The following is a 14,052-nucleotide window of genomic DNA, read 5'->3' on the forward strand; positions in this document are numbered from 1 at the left end:
AAAAAAACAGCTGGAAGACCAGTTACCATTAATGAGGTCCATTGGCAACTTGATTGGAGTATAAAAAGAGCTTCTCGGAGTGGCAGTGTCTCTCAGAAGCGAAGATGGGTAGAGAATCACCAATTCCTCCAATGTTGCGCAGAAAGATAGTGGAGAAAGTGTTTACCAGCGAAGAATTGCAAAAAGGTTGAAGTAATTATCATCATCTACAGTGCATAACATCATCCAAAGATTCAGAGAATCTGGAACAATCTCTATGTGTAAGGTTCAAGGCTGAAAAATCATACTGGATGCCCATGATCTTCGGGCCCTTAAACGGCACTGCACCGCAAACAGGAATGCTTACTATAAGGGAAATCATAGAAAGGGCTCAGCAATACTTCCAGAAAACATTGTGTGTGAACACAATTCACCGCCAGCTGCCGTTGCCAGGTGAAACTCTACAGTACAAAGAAGAAGCCATTTCTAAAGCAGACCAAGAAGCGCAGGCGTTTCTCTGGGCCAGGGGTTATTTAAAATGGTGTGGCAAAGTGGAAACCTGTTCCCGATTCAAAGTTCTTTGTGGAAAACTGGGGCGCTATATCATACTGACTAAAGAGGACAAGGACAACCCAAGTTGTTATCAACACTCAGTTTATAAGTCTGCATCTGCGATGGTATAGGGTTGCATGAGTGCGTGTGGCATGGGCAGCTTCCACATCTGGAAAGGCATCGTCAATGCAGAAAGGTATATTCCGATTGGAGAACAACATATGCTCCCATCCAGGCATCATCACTTTCAGAGAAGATCTTGCATTTCTCAACACGATAATGCCAGACCACATTCAGCACCAATTACAACATCATGGCTGCGTAGGAAAAGGATCCGGGTATTGAAATGGCCAGCCTGCACTCCACTTCTTTCACTTATAGAGCACATTTGGCGCATCATAAAGGGGAAGGTGCAAGAAAGAAAGCCCAAGACAGTTGAACAGTTAGAGAGACTCGTGTCAGACAAGAATGGGACAGCATTCCTATTTCTAAACTTGAGAAAATTGTCTCCTCAATCCCCAGACGTTTGCAGACTGTTGTAAGAAGAAGAAGGGATGCCTCAGTGGTGAAAATGGCCTTGTCCCAACTTTTTTGAGATTTGTTGACACCGTGGAATTTAAAATCAACATAGTGTTCCCTTAAAATGATAAATGTTCTCAGTTTAAACTGTTGACTTGTTTTCTATGTTCTATTCTGAATAAAATATAAAAATTTGGCACTTCCACATAATTGCATTCAGTTTTACTTCACAATTTGTATAGTGTCCCAACTTTCCCAACAGAAAGATAGTGGAGAAAGTGTTTACCAGCGAAGAATTGCAAAAAGGTTGAAGTAATTATCATCATCTACAGTGCATAACATCATCCAAAGATTCAGAGAATCTGGAACAATCTCTATGTGTAAGGTTCAAGGCTGAAAAATCATACTGGATGCCCATGATCTTCGGGCCCTTAAACGGCACTGCACCGCAAACAGGAATGCTTACTATAAGGGAAATCATAGAAAGGGCTCAGCAATACTTCCAGAAAACATTGTGTGTGAACACAATTCACCGCCAGCTGCCGTTGCCAGGTGAAACTCTACAGTACAAAGAAGAAGCCATTTCTAAAGCAGACCAAGAAGCGCAGGCGTTTCTCTGGGCCAGGGGTTATTTAAAATGGTGTGGCAAAGTGGAAACCTGTTCCCGATTCAAAGTTCTTTGTGGAAAACTGGGGCGCTATATCATACTGACTAAAGAGGACAAGGACAACCCAAGTTGTTATCAACACTCAGTTTATAAGTCTGCATCTGCGATGGTATAGGGTTGCATGAGTGCGTGTGGCATGGGCAGCTTCCACATCTGGAAAGGCATCGTCAATGCAGAAAGGTATATTCCGATTGGAGAACAACATATGCTCCCATCCAGGCATCATCACTTTCAGAGAAGATCTTGCATTTCTCAACACGATAATGCCAGACCACATTCAGCACCAATTACAACATCATGGCTGCGTAGGAAAAGGATCCGGGTATTGAAATGGCCAGCCTGCACTCCACTTCTTTCACTTATAGAGCACATTTGGCGCATCATAAAGGGGAAGGTGCAAGAAAGAAAGCCCAAGACAGTTGAACAGTTAGAGAGACTCGTGTCAGACAAGAATGGGACAGCATTCCTATTTCTAAACTTGAGAAAATTGTCTCCTCAATCCCCAGACGTTTGCAGACTGTTGTAAGAAGAAGAAGGGATGCCTCAGTGGTGAAAATGGCCTTGTCCCAACTTTTTTGAGATTTGTTGACACCGTGGAATTTAAAATCAACATAGTGTTCCCTTAAAATGATAAATGTTCTCAGTTTAAACTGTTGACTTGTTTTCTATGTTCTATTCTGAATAAAATATAAAAATTTGGCACTTCCACATAATTGCATTCAGTTTTACTTCACAATTTGTATAGTGTCCCAACTTTCCCAACAGAAAGATAGTGGAGAAAGTGTTTACCAGCGAAGAATTGCAAAAAGGTTGAAGTAATTATCATCATCTACAGTGCATAACATCATCCAAAGATTCAGAGAATCTGGAACAATCTCTATGTGTAAGGTTCAAGGCTGAAAAATCATACTGGATGCCCATGATCTTCGGGCCCTTAAACGGCACTGCACCGCAAACAGGAATGCTTACTATAAGGGAAATCATAGAAAGGGCTCAGCAATACTTCCAGAAAACATTGTGTGTGAACACAATTCACCGCCAGCTGCCGTTGCCAGGTGAAACTCTACAGTACAAAGAAGAAGCCATTTCTAAAGCAGACCAAGAAGCGCAGGCGTTTCTCTGGGCCAGGGGTTATTTAAAATGGTGTGGCAAAGTGGAAACCTGTTCCCGATTCAAAGTTCTTTGTGGAAAACTGGGGCGCTATATCATACTGACTAAAGAGGACAAGGACAACCCAAGTTGTTATCAACACTCAGTTTATAAGTCTGCATCTGCGATGGTATAGGGTTGCATGAGTGCGTGTGGCATGGGCAGCTTCCACATCTGGAAAGGCATCGTCAATGCAGAAAGGTATATTCCGATTGGAGAACAACATATGCTCCCATCCAGGCATCATCACTTTCAGAGAAGATCTTGCATTTCTCAACACGATAATGCCAGACCACATTCAGCACCAATTACAACATCATGGCTGCGTAGGAAAAGGATCCGGGTATTGAAATGGCCAGCCTGCACTCCACTTCTTTCACTTATAGAGCACATTTGGCGCATCATAAAGGGGAAGGTGCAAGAAAGAAAGCCCAAGACAGTTGAACAGTTAGAGAGACTCGTGTCAGACAAGAATGGGACAGCATTCCTATTTCTAAACTTGAGAAAATTGTCTCCTCAATCCCCAGACGTTTGCAGACTGTTGTAAGAAGAAGAAGGGATGCCTCAGTGGTGAAAATGGCCTTGTCCCAACTTTTTTGAGATTTGTTGACACCGTGGAATTTAAAATCAACATAGTGTTCCCTTAAAATGATAAATGTTCTCAGTTTAAACTGTTGACTTGTTTTCTATGTTCTATTCTGAATAAAATATAAAAATTTGGCACTTCCACATAATTGCATTCAGTTTTACTTCACAATTTGTATAGTGTCCCAACATTTTGGGAATTGGGTTTGTATGTTGTTACTGTATATTTTTAAGTAGAGAATAAGTCGGTGCTGCGTTAATGGACAACAGGGAGTCGTTTTGACTTTACGGCACCTGTGCCTCGTCCGTAACACCTCCTTTTTCGTTAATTTCCCCACTGTAATCACGCCATTTTAAAATTATTTAAAGTTGTATTGTTGTCACCTCCAGCAACGGACGTCCATCGAGCAGGTCGGCTCACCAACAGGCGCGTCACATTTTGGTGTTTAAGCTTGAATTAGCTGCGCTCTGCCGACCGTCAGCAATGAATGTCCGTGCAGAAACACAAAATATTGGTTCCGGCGTCTTACGCAAATATGTTGTTATTTTAAATTACTGTACAAAGTATTTTTATGTAAATATAGACTTTAACGGGGGAATCAAAATTCGGGTTACATCGCCAGCGTAGGAACGAAACTCCGCCGTAACTTGATGACTCCCTGTACTATGACGAGGGATAAACTTAGCGTTTTTCTGTCAACTTTCCGTCCAAGAGAACTGACACTCACTTTGATGAAAAGGAAACATGTGCGAGGTGGACAGGTTGTATGATATTACCATTTCCAATGAAGTGTCAGGAGTGCTTTTTTTCCAACTCGGCGATACTGCTACGTGGAATTACCCCCTATCTTACACTGGTGAGTGCTTACAAATCTGATCATGCAAAGACTTTACAAGTTTGTACAATCCGGATTTGTTTTCACTCTGTGTGGTCAAAATGCCATCAAAGTTAGCAGTTTCATGCAAGTCTTGGCAGTGTTATTAAGGTACGTTAGTAACTTAGCATCTGCTAATTGGGCCGACTCAACCGCCATTTATACCGTAAAATGTCTTTATGGTGATGGTCAGTTATTAAATTCAACTGTGTAATATCTATTAAACCGTAGCAGCACAAACAAACGAAACTGATTATTTCCCCCACATTTTTTGTGGATCTCTATGTCGTCCTGTCATGGGTCACCACAGCGAACATGTTTGGCAGCTTTTACACAAGCTGCCCTCCCTGACGCAACCCACCACCCATTTTTTATCTGGGTTGTGGACCAGTAGTAGCTGGGAATTGGGGTTTTCAAAGTATGTTACAGTTTGTGAATGTGATTTGTCCTTCCAATTACTAAATTATTTAATAGGATAATCGATTTAAAAATCGATAGTGACAGCCCTAGTCATGTCCATATAGCAGCTGTGTTCTGTTTGCAGTTCAGGCTAGTAGTGTCACATGCACACCGGGTTCAGCCGGCACTGGCAGGGGCAATGATGCATGGGCATTCTCACCACTTTGGTAAAATAAACCCAAAGTGAATTTAACAAATAAGTACAATCACTGTAAATGCAATATTGAAGAAGTGATTCCGCTCCATACTAACCAAATTTAGAAAAGCACTAAGCTAATTATCTGCTATTATTTGCACTTGAATGTAAAAAATGGCCCAACACCAGAAGCTATAAGGTTTCAGAATGTTTGAGTGCTTTGCCAACTCGAGAATGGGCTGTATGCCTGTCTGCTACTTGTTTGATAATGATAACAGTGTAACACACTTGCTGCATAAGCAGCACAATACTCCTTTGTGCTCAGCAAAACTCACGAGCGGATGCAGAGCCCGTGCATCAAAGCATTCCTCCTGCTGTTTGCTGGATGCTACCTACATGCAGAGAGATGTGCACTCCGGACGGTGTGCTACAATCGCCATCACCCCATTTCCTTCGTTGTTCATTTCTGAAGCCCTGCAGCGAGCCAGTGAATGACTGGCACTGAAAGGCAGAATTCAACACAACAGTGTCTGTTTGTTTGTCGTATTAAACAGACACAAACGTGGGCTATCTGGTTTTCCTGTCACAATCTGCTCGTGCTACCTTCTTCAAAAATTGCAGCATGGGTTCCATGATAACAAACACAGACCACAAGATGTCCAGCAGCCTCGATTGCTGCTGAAGACATCCATGGACTGTTAACACAACACACGAGCAGCACCACGTCCTGAATTGATTGTAGTCATCATCTGAAGGCTACATCACATCCCCACAAAAAATCTGTAAGTGGTAAGTAGTGTTGTTCCGATACCGATACTGGTATCGGCAGAGGCCCCGATACTGCATTAAAACAGTATCGGTATCTGTATCGGTGAGTACTAACAAGTAACATGCCGATACCATTAATTCTGACACTAATATAGGACTTTGGATGCAGCATCTTGTGACATGTTCACTGCATGCCGAGCTAAGATATCCTATTGGCCCTTGAATGCTCTGAACCAATGGCAGGACAGCTTTTTCATGTTGAGAAAAAAACACACATAGATATCGGCATCGGACGATACCGCAAAGCTCGATATCGGAATCAGTATCGGGGGCCAAAAAACGGTATCGGAACAACACTAGTGGTAGACTTTTTAGGTGATTAACTCATTCAAACCCAAAAACGTGTAAACATCTTTTTTTTAATACTTTGTCCTACACTCCCAAAAACATATTTATATTTATTTGTTCATGTTTTTTTTATGCAAGAGCATAAAGAAGGCTTTGGTGCAACTTCTGACATGGTCTTAAAGCAATGGTAGTTATTACAAAAAACAGCCAGCAAGCGGCAGCAGAGTATAAGAGATCAGCTTTTTTTGTCAGTGTTTTCACCAGGAATGTGAATATTGATGAAACTTAGGTATATTCTAATGCTAATTGCTGCAACGGAAACAGATACTAATATACTGGTAATTTTTTTCCTGATGAAAGAAGAGACTCTAATCTTTCTTTTGGTAGGTTCCATGTTTTTATAGCAATAGAACACAATATTCTGTGGGCCTTGCAAAATCACTCAAAACCTAGTAAAACAGCCGGGAGTCAAGGGGGTTGCTTCAGTGAAAATGGCTGCGAGTGAATGAGTTAAAGGGGCTTCTGCTACACTATTACACAATTCAATTCAATTTGATATACGAGAGATGAATAAGGTGCTCACTTTGATACAGCGCACGATCATCATGTACTCTCACTGTAGTCAGCAGAGGATAAAAGCTTGCAAACCAGTGATGCCTTCTCTTGCGTCAAAGTCGGTCATGGTTGACGCTCACATGGTTTCACTTAAAATGGGAATTATCTCCTGAGGCATGCCTCCTCTTTCATTTGATTCTTACTTACAAGAACCGAAAACAAGCACATGCATCCATGCTGGAATATTCAATAATATAAAGATTCCAGCTTCAATGCAATTTATGTGGCAGTTTTTGATCATAGCAACTTGTCCATTAGTTTTAAAATAACTAAGTGACAGATCTGCTCTTTAGAATTTATCGCCGCCAGCAAGCAGCCATTAGTCAGCCCAGTGTACAGGAACTCTTACCTCTGAAGTGGCTTGGCCCGCTTTCAACCAAGGTTACAGGTCAGTCAGAAACCACCAGTCTACTCTGACAGGGCCTTCAATCTGCTGAAAAAGAAACAAAAGGACAAGCAAAGGCATCAGTCAGAGAAATTCTCAAACTTAAGGATGGGCTGCAACAGAGTAGCAGAGCAAGCTGGCAGCTGGAGCAGAGCAAGATGATCCTTCTCTCACAAGAATGCAGCAGATTAACTGCAGAAGGAACTGACACGCAGGCTGAGAGAAGCAAGAATGGCTTTACATTATATTTCAGCTTGGAAGCCTTCAGTTCACTGCATCGCCGCTTACAAAACACAACCTGACCATGTTCATATGTAAAGACAAATTTGTTTCCGAATATTGGCCTTTCATCCAGTCGCAAACTAAATTTTAGGTGATTGAAAAGCAAAGGGGGAGAAGTCAGCTGCTGGAAGCTGGGCTCAGCTGTTCCTTCGTTTTTCTGTGCACCAACTGTTATTCACACCACAGCGTGCACTGCAGCCTGTCTCCTTGCACCAGAACAAACACTGACTGCCTATTTCCAAACACACACAAGGCACTGAGTTTGCGTGCGTGTTTGTTAGCCCACGCGTCATCAATACTCGAGCGCACGCCCCACCTCCTTCCAGCTGCCTGGTGCAAACTGTGCCCGGTCAACGTGTAATAACACTCCATCAGCGTGGGGGCAGCAAGCAGGTGTGGCAATGACACATGGATCAGTGCAGCTGCAGGCGAACACAGTTGCTGAAGTCACAACAGTGCCAGGGTCAGCGGGCAGCTGCTCACAGGCAGAAGACAAAGAGACCATGTCATAAAAAGGAACAGAGACGCAGATTTTTTTTAATTTTTGACAGACTCAAACAAATGCACACTTTGAAGTGTCTTTAGTGTTCTTAAGCATTCTTTGCACCAACATTCAGGTATTCACATGACATCATGTGCCCCAACATTGTGTGCCGTTTATGGGTCCATGGAATATCGAATGGGAACGGACAAAGAAGTATCCGGAATTGCAAAGATAAAACGAAAGGATTTTCAACCAACAAAGTCTACCAAAGTGTGTTCTGACCATTTTAATCATGTGTCATTGTAAGATGGTAAAAATGCTTTTACTATAATGAGATTGTGATATGAGCCGCTAGCCGTGGCTAGCTCTGGATAAAAATAGTTTCCTGAAATTGTTGTTTAAGTGTACGAAAACAAGTGATGAATCAACAATGTTGTTGTTGTTTTTGTTGTAACATGCTAGAGCTAGTAGTTAGCGCGGTTGGGAAATTAGCTAACTTGGTTTTAAAATAAGCCGAGATTCTTCACTAATCAAACGTTTCAACTTGTACCGCTGCAAGGAGTGTTGAGCTAAATCTTCCGCATACGTCTTGCTTACACAAGTATTGTTAGAGGAAGCTAAACATGGGTTGACATTCATCAATAACAATAGAACATTCGGTGTAAACACAATAGAAACACAGCTGAGTCCGCTGGAAAGTTGACCCACCTTGAGGGGCCGACTCGCGATCCTGTGACGTCAGTGAATTCTATTTATAGACCCACATACAAAAACAACATCTGGACTTTCGAGCCAGAAGCAACATTAAGTGCACAGGCCAGACTTTTTACAGCAAAAGGACCCCTTGTGAGGAGGGTAAATAAAAACAACAACATACGGCCACCCTGATAAGCACCCTGCATACGGCCCCACTTCAACAACGGAACAAGGGGAAACACTGTAGTCCTGAGTACAGGTGCGTCCTTGTTCACCCAGGCTGCACAACCATTAGCCGCACTCCTCGGAGGTAGCTCATTTCCTGTTGGGGCAGGAAGTCGAAAAGAGGGAAGGACGGCGGCCCAGCAAAGGCGATGATGATGTCATAGGAAAAGAAAAAGACGGGATTGTTGTCGGAAAGCACCGTGAATGACCGCACCATCCCGAATCCACTTGAGTAACACTGAAAAGGACTTCCTGTGAGGAGGAATGAGCGTCGGCACTCAGCATAAACCAATACTGCGGTTTCCCTGACCATGACCATTCCCTTCAGTAGGCTGATGAATGGTTCTGAACTGGGTTGAGAAGGTGCATTAGTATTGATCAGCGCATTACATTTAGTACAGATAATAAGACAAACAAGTCTAGGCTCTTTCTTGGCCAACTGCCTGCCAAACATTGACCCATAAAAACTGGTTTGACTGCAGTTGTGGAGAACAAATAATATCATATTACACCTGTTTAACCATACAGTTGGACTTGTATGCCAATTCTTCATTCAAACAACACTGAGACAACTGCCCGTAGCGCACATCATAAGGCTAGCTTGAATTGTAAAGGAGGTCACGTCTGGTTGCGATTACAAGGGGCTGATCTCCCTTCCTCAGCGGGATTCTCCACACTTCGTGCAGAGACTACTCTGCGAGGGAGAGAACACACATGGTGAGAATTATGGAATAATGCTGCGTCAGGAATGTTCCCACGGTGGCCCGTGGGGTCTGATGGAGCGTCCCATTGGCTGGCTCTCTGCCAATGAGGTTTATGGACGACACACACATACAAAGTTATGTGATAAAATGCCTCTTGCTTTGGCCTGCATTTTGACCTGCTGAAACATCAATCTCACACTAACTTGAATATTCTTTGCATAATCACCATAAAGGAGTGATGGGTTAGATTGCGCTACCTCAAGCACATCATTTTAAGTCTGTCACAGTGAGTACTGGTTCATTTTCCTGTGTGATCCAGGAATCATGATAGAGAGAGAGAAGATCACCAGGGCAGAAAGAGATTAGCAAGTAGGCGACTCAGTATAAGAGTCAGAGGCTCGTTGCCAGAGTGTTAGTCAATGACATCCACACACTGATATTTGCTCGGATTACGCCTACAGGTTTGACTGACTGTCAAGGGACTTTTCTTTTGCACCAAAATGTGTCAGTCTACTGCAGCTGCTAGTTCTTCAGATTGTAGGTCCCTTATTACACCCAGAGTCCTGCTTGCCTCCATAAAGTCAATTGTACAAATGACTTCTAAAAGCTTGCAGGCAAAACCACAAGTGACCTAAGTGTCTTAAATCAATTTACACTTTTCACCCTCTAGCTTCCAGATGCATTGAGGGCAGACTGCCATGCGCATCCTACATGTTTCCCTGCAAACTTGGCGCCCGTCAGCATAACAACGCTCGCTCTCAAACATTAGCTAGGTTGATTGCAGCAAGAGATCTGAGGGAAAATAGGCTTTAGTGCATATTTTATGAACACATATCAGATTTAGAAGTCAGGAATTTTGATGCAGAAAATCTATTCTATTTTCTATGAAAGGGTGCTTTAAACCATTGAAAGCACATGCCCAAACACAGATTCTTAATTTTTGGCATTAAACATCTTATGCTGTTAGTTTTTTATTTTCATGTTTACATCAAATGAATTGCAAATTATTTGAAAGTGAACAAACAACAATTTTGTAAATGATGCTCCAAAATCCAACAAAATCTAGATATAGGTACCGATAGATAGCTTGATATGCTGTACTATCTTCATCTACAAGGGAAAGCCACTAAGCAAGCTATGTTGACCAACACAACCACATAAATGAGAAGTAGATAAACTCTGATCACACCAGCGATGTTTATTCCTCTGGCGTACAGCAACTGCACAGCACAGGCAATTTAATTAAGGCAATCGGATGATGAAGAAATAAATCCTCCCCCCATATCTACTTATGTGATACATCACACCCAAAGGTTATTTGCACCATGCCTTTGCTGCTCTCCTCTGAAGGAGGCGGAGCCCAATAAGCCACACGCACTCCAGACGCTCTCCACATCATAGAGCCACTAGACTCACACAAGCACATTCTGTTTGTTGGGACAGCTATGGCACGATGATGTGGGGGGAATTGAGAAACGACCCAAATGAATCACCTTCTCTTAGCCACGTTGAAATCTGATGTAGTTGATGGTCTTCAAGATCTCTTTGGTTTCTTGACTTTATGGCAGTCGCAAACATCTCTCAGCTGTGTGACAGTACAACGACCAGAGCAGTGCTTCCTGTCACACGCATCATTGGGTTGAATGACTGACTGACCTTAGATGTTATTGTAAAGGGGAAAAGAGGTTATTCGAAAGAGCAACAGCCCCGCAATAAGAAAAAAGCCACCTGCTATTGTCACGTTCAGAAAGCTAAATAAGTCATTAAGATGCTTAAATGAAGTGGTGAAAGATGACGCTCACACAGGGGACAATTAACGATGCACTATAAGTATTGTCGAAGCAAACACACAAGAAGAAAAAAAGTCTAGTAGTAGCAGCATGGAGGCTTTCATACTGACTGCATTGCTGAGAGTTGGGTCCCTGAAACAACTTTTGAGGAATTCCCTGGCTAACAACATTTTTTTCCCCCCATTGTTTGCGTGTAGACAGGCAACATTTTTCCTGCTAAAGGGGCTGGAGGCAATTGTCGGCCAATGCCAACCCTTCGCCCAAGTGTGCCTGCCTGCTACCAATGAACATGAATGAGTGGAGATGCGGCTAGTGTGCCCTCCTTGTGTCTCCTCCCATCATCTGTGTAGCTGGTGATAGGAGTAGCTCATTTGCCGTTATTCCGCCACTGCAGCAAGATTTTGCAGTATCTATGGCTACATTCACAGTGCAGGACGTGATACCCAATTCTGATTTCTTGTTAAATTTGATATTTTTGTCCATTCGTTCAGAAGAGGATTTGTGAAGTTGAGTTTAATAACTAATATTCTAGGGAAAGTTATACGGGGGTCAGATGTTCCAATTTGTATCATCCTAAATGAACTGACGCTAGGCTAACTGTTAGCTGATCTGGTAACTCTATTGCAGTGGCAGATGAACAAATACAAAATCCAATAAAAACACTCAAGTTAAAACAGTTTTTTTTTAAGGTGTGATAATTGTATGGGAATGCCTATAAACATTTTTTTTTAAATGTCCCTTTCAGTTATTCACAGCCCTGGTATGACAGTGTACATAATCAAACACAGCTGACAGGAGACGAGACTGATCTGAACGAATGAATAACTGTCTACAGAGTGATTTAAGACCTGAAAATTAAGTCCGTGTTTGGTAATTGACAGGGGCCATAGCGAATCAAACCACGATAGTTATGGTGAGTTTCAACTTGTTCCCTTGTTGTGGTAAGCAGTCAGGGCCAGCAAGGCCTTCTCTGCTGGCCTAAACACTAATGAAGCACTGACCTACAAACCCCGATCCCAGTTGGGACATTGTGTGAAATGTAAAAATAAAAAAAAATTACAATGATTTTGCACATGCTTTTCAACCTACATCTTATTGAATTGAATACAAACGCAAGATATGTCATGTTCAAAGTCAGATGTTCTTTTTTTTTTTTTTTCCACTCAGATTTAAGCCTCTACGTGTATGTCAGGGATGTGTAACTCCGGTTCTTGAGGATCCCTATTCTGTATGTTCCAGATGTTTCCCTCCTCCAACACACCTGATTCAAATAGTCAGGATCAGGTTTCTGCAGAGCTTGCTGATGAGCTGACCGTTTGAATCGATGTGCTGCCATGTCAATCTAATCTGCGCAGGGCCTTCAGAATCAGTAATGCTGCTGGATCTTAAAACTATAGCGCATTACCAATGTGACTGTTTCTCTAACCAGGGAGATTTTAAATTTGCCTCGGCAGGCCAGCTTGCTCGACCACAATGTCATCAGCATTTTTCTATCCTATGATGTTAGTCAAAGCAGGTTAAATTTGACTAGCAAAACCCTACGCAGATGCTCACGTTAATAGTATATTTAATAATCAGCATCTGACGTGATCATTAAGTATTTTTTAAAACGTAGTTATGTTTTTCTCTTGTTATTGGATAAATATTTATTCTGAACTGCTCCAGATGATGTACTTGCATGGGACAAAATTGTGTTTTTGTTTAATAATAATGGTTTGTATTGCATCCTGATACTATTGATGCTGATGCTATTAGGAAGTGGATTATGCCAGATAAGTCTCTCCTCAAGGCCCAGGTAGCAAATGCACCGCACACCACTGTTTTCCTGTAGTTTATTTTGTAATGTTTACAAATGTGAATGCCATAAACGCTAACATTGTAACTGTGCGTAATGACGCACAGTAAGTGTCAAACTGTGTGTGTTTTTAAAATGAATTTTAGATGTTACACCACTCCACTAGAACCAAAACAGTAGCATAAATAGTGTGAACATGAAGAGAAATGCTGAAAAAGGCCCAATTGTCATGCGTACCTCAGTAAACTGGTGTAGCCAAACAGGTTAATTAATCATTATTTGTCAAGGTTTATGCAAGTACTGCATTACCATCATCTTCAACATTCTCAACAGAAACAAAATGAGTCGCCGCAAAGCTGGAAGCAACTGATTTCGTGCCATTGCGTGTGCAGATATTCATCCCGCACTGTGCATGAAAAGGCCAACAGGAAGAGCAACAATTTCTGAAGCAGGAGAGATTTTAGGCTAGTCAAGCCAACTAACCATTGCCTTTGTTTCCAAATGCTATGGACAGATGCTGTCAAAGGTCAGCAAAATGTTAACAGAACAAGGGCCTATACAGGGCAGTGACCATGTGCATGTGTCAAGAGAACGGACACACCTATGCAAGTAGTCAACACACACACATTAGTTCTCCTTTAGCTGAAACACGTCCACAACGAGGAGCTGAGTCTTGCTGCAGCTGATGATACTTTCCATCCCAAATTTCCTTCTGTCTGTGGGGCTGGATCAGGTTACACTTTAGCCTCTGGCGCGCCATCGGAGTGCGCTCAAGTCGACGTTTGAAGGTGCATCCTCCGGTTGTAACACAACCTGAGGAAATATACACTGCTGCCACCCGCTGTCTTGTCCTTTGTGTGGGGAATTTTCTGCCCAAGGACACGGGTGGGTTGCTATTTGCTTGGATGGGTGGGAGGAAGTCACGCACAGCCCTCATGCGACAGAGCTTAAGCGGTGACAGACAGCCAAGCACATGAGAGACAATAGCAAGAACACACACAGTAATATTCTACAGTCTTACAGGATCATTGGTCAAGCC

The 14,052-nt window shown here is 42.4% G+C and overlaps 1 protein-coding gene across 7 annotated transcripts in view; it reads right to left on the reverse strand.

Annotated features, from left to right (window-relative positions):
* raph1b (Ras association (RalGDS/AF-6) and pleckstrin homology domains 1b) overlaps positions 1-14,052 on the reverse strand; it is a 36,831-nt gene that overhangs the window by 20,682 nt on the left and 2,097 nt on the right. For 4 of the 7 annotated variants that reach the window (XM_086068367.1, XM_086068372.1, XM_086068371.1 and 1 more), the window contains exon 2: positions 7,002-7,085. The gene's annotated coding sequence lies outside the window, so the exon portion shown is untranslated. Of the gene's footprint in view, positions 1-7,001; positions 7,086-7,635; positions 7,767-14,052 lie in introns of those variants that run through there. The other 3 variants (XM_086068368.1, XM_086068369.1, XM_086068370.1) reach the window with 2 other exon arrangements.

Source organism: Leptonotus elevatus, chromosome 2 (assembly GCF_054856555.1).
Source record: "Leptonotus elevatus isolate MCC_2025b chromosome 2, RoL_Lele_1.0, whole genome shotgun sequence".
In the NCBI taxonomy this organism is placed as follows: Eukaryota; Metazoa; Chordata; class Actinopteri; order Syngnathiformes; family Syngnathidae; genus Leptonotus; species Leptonotus elevatus.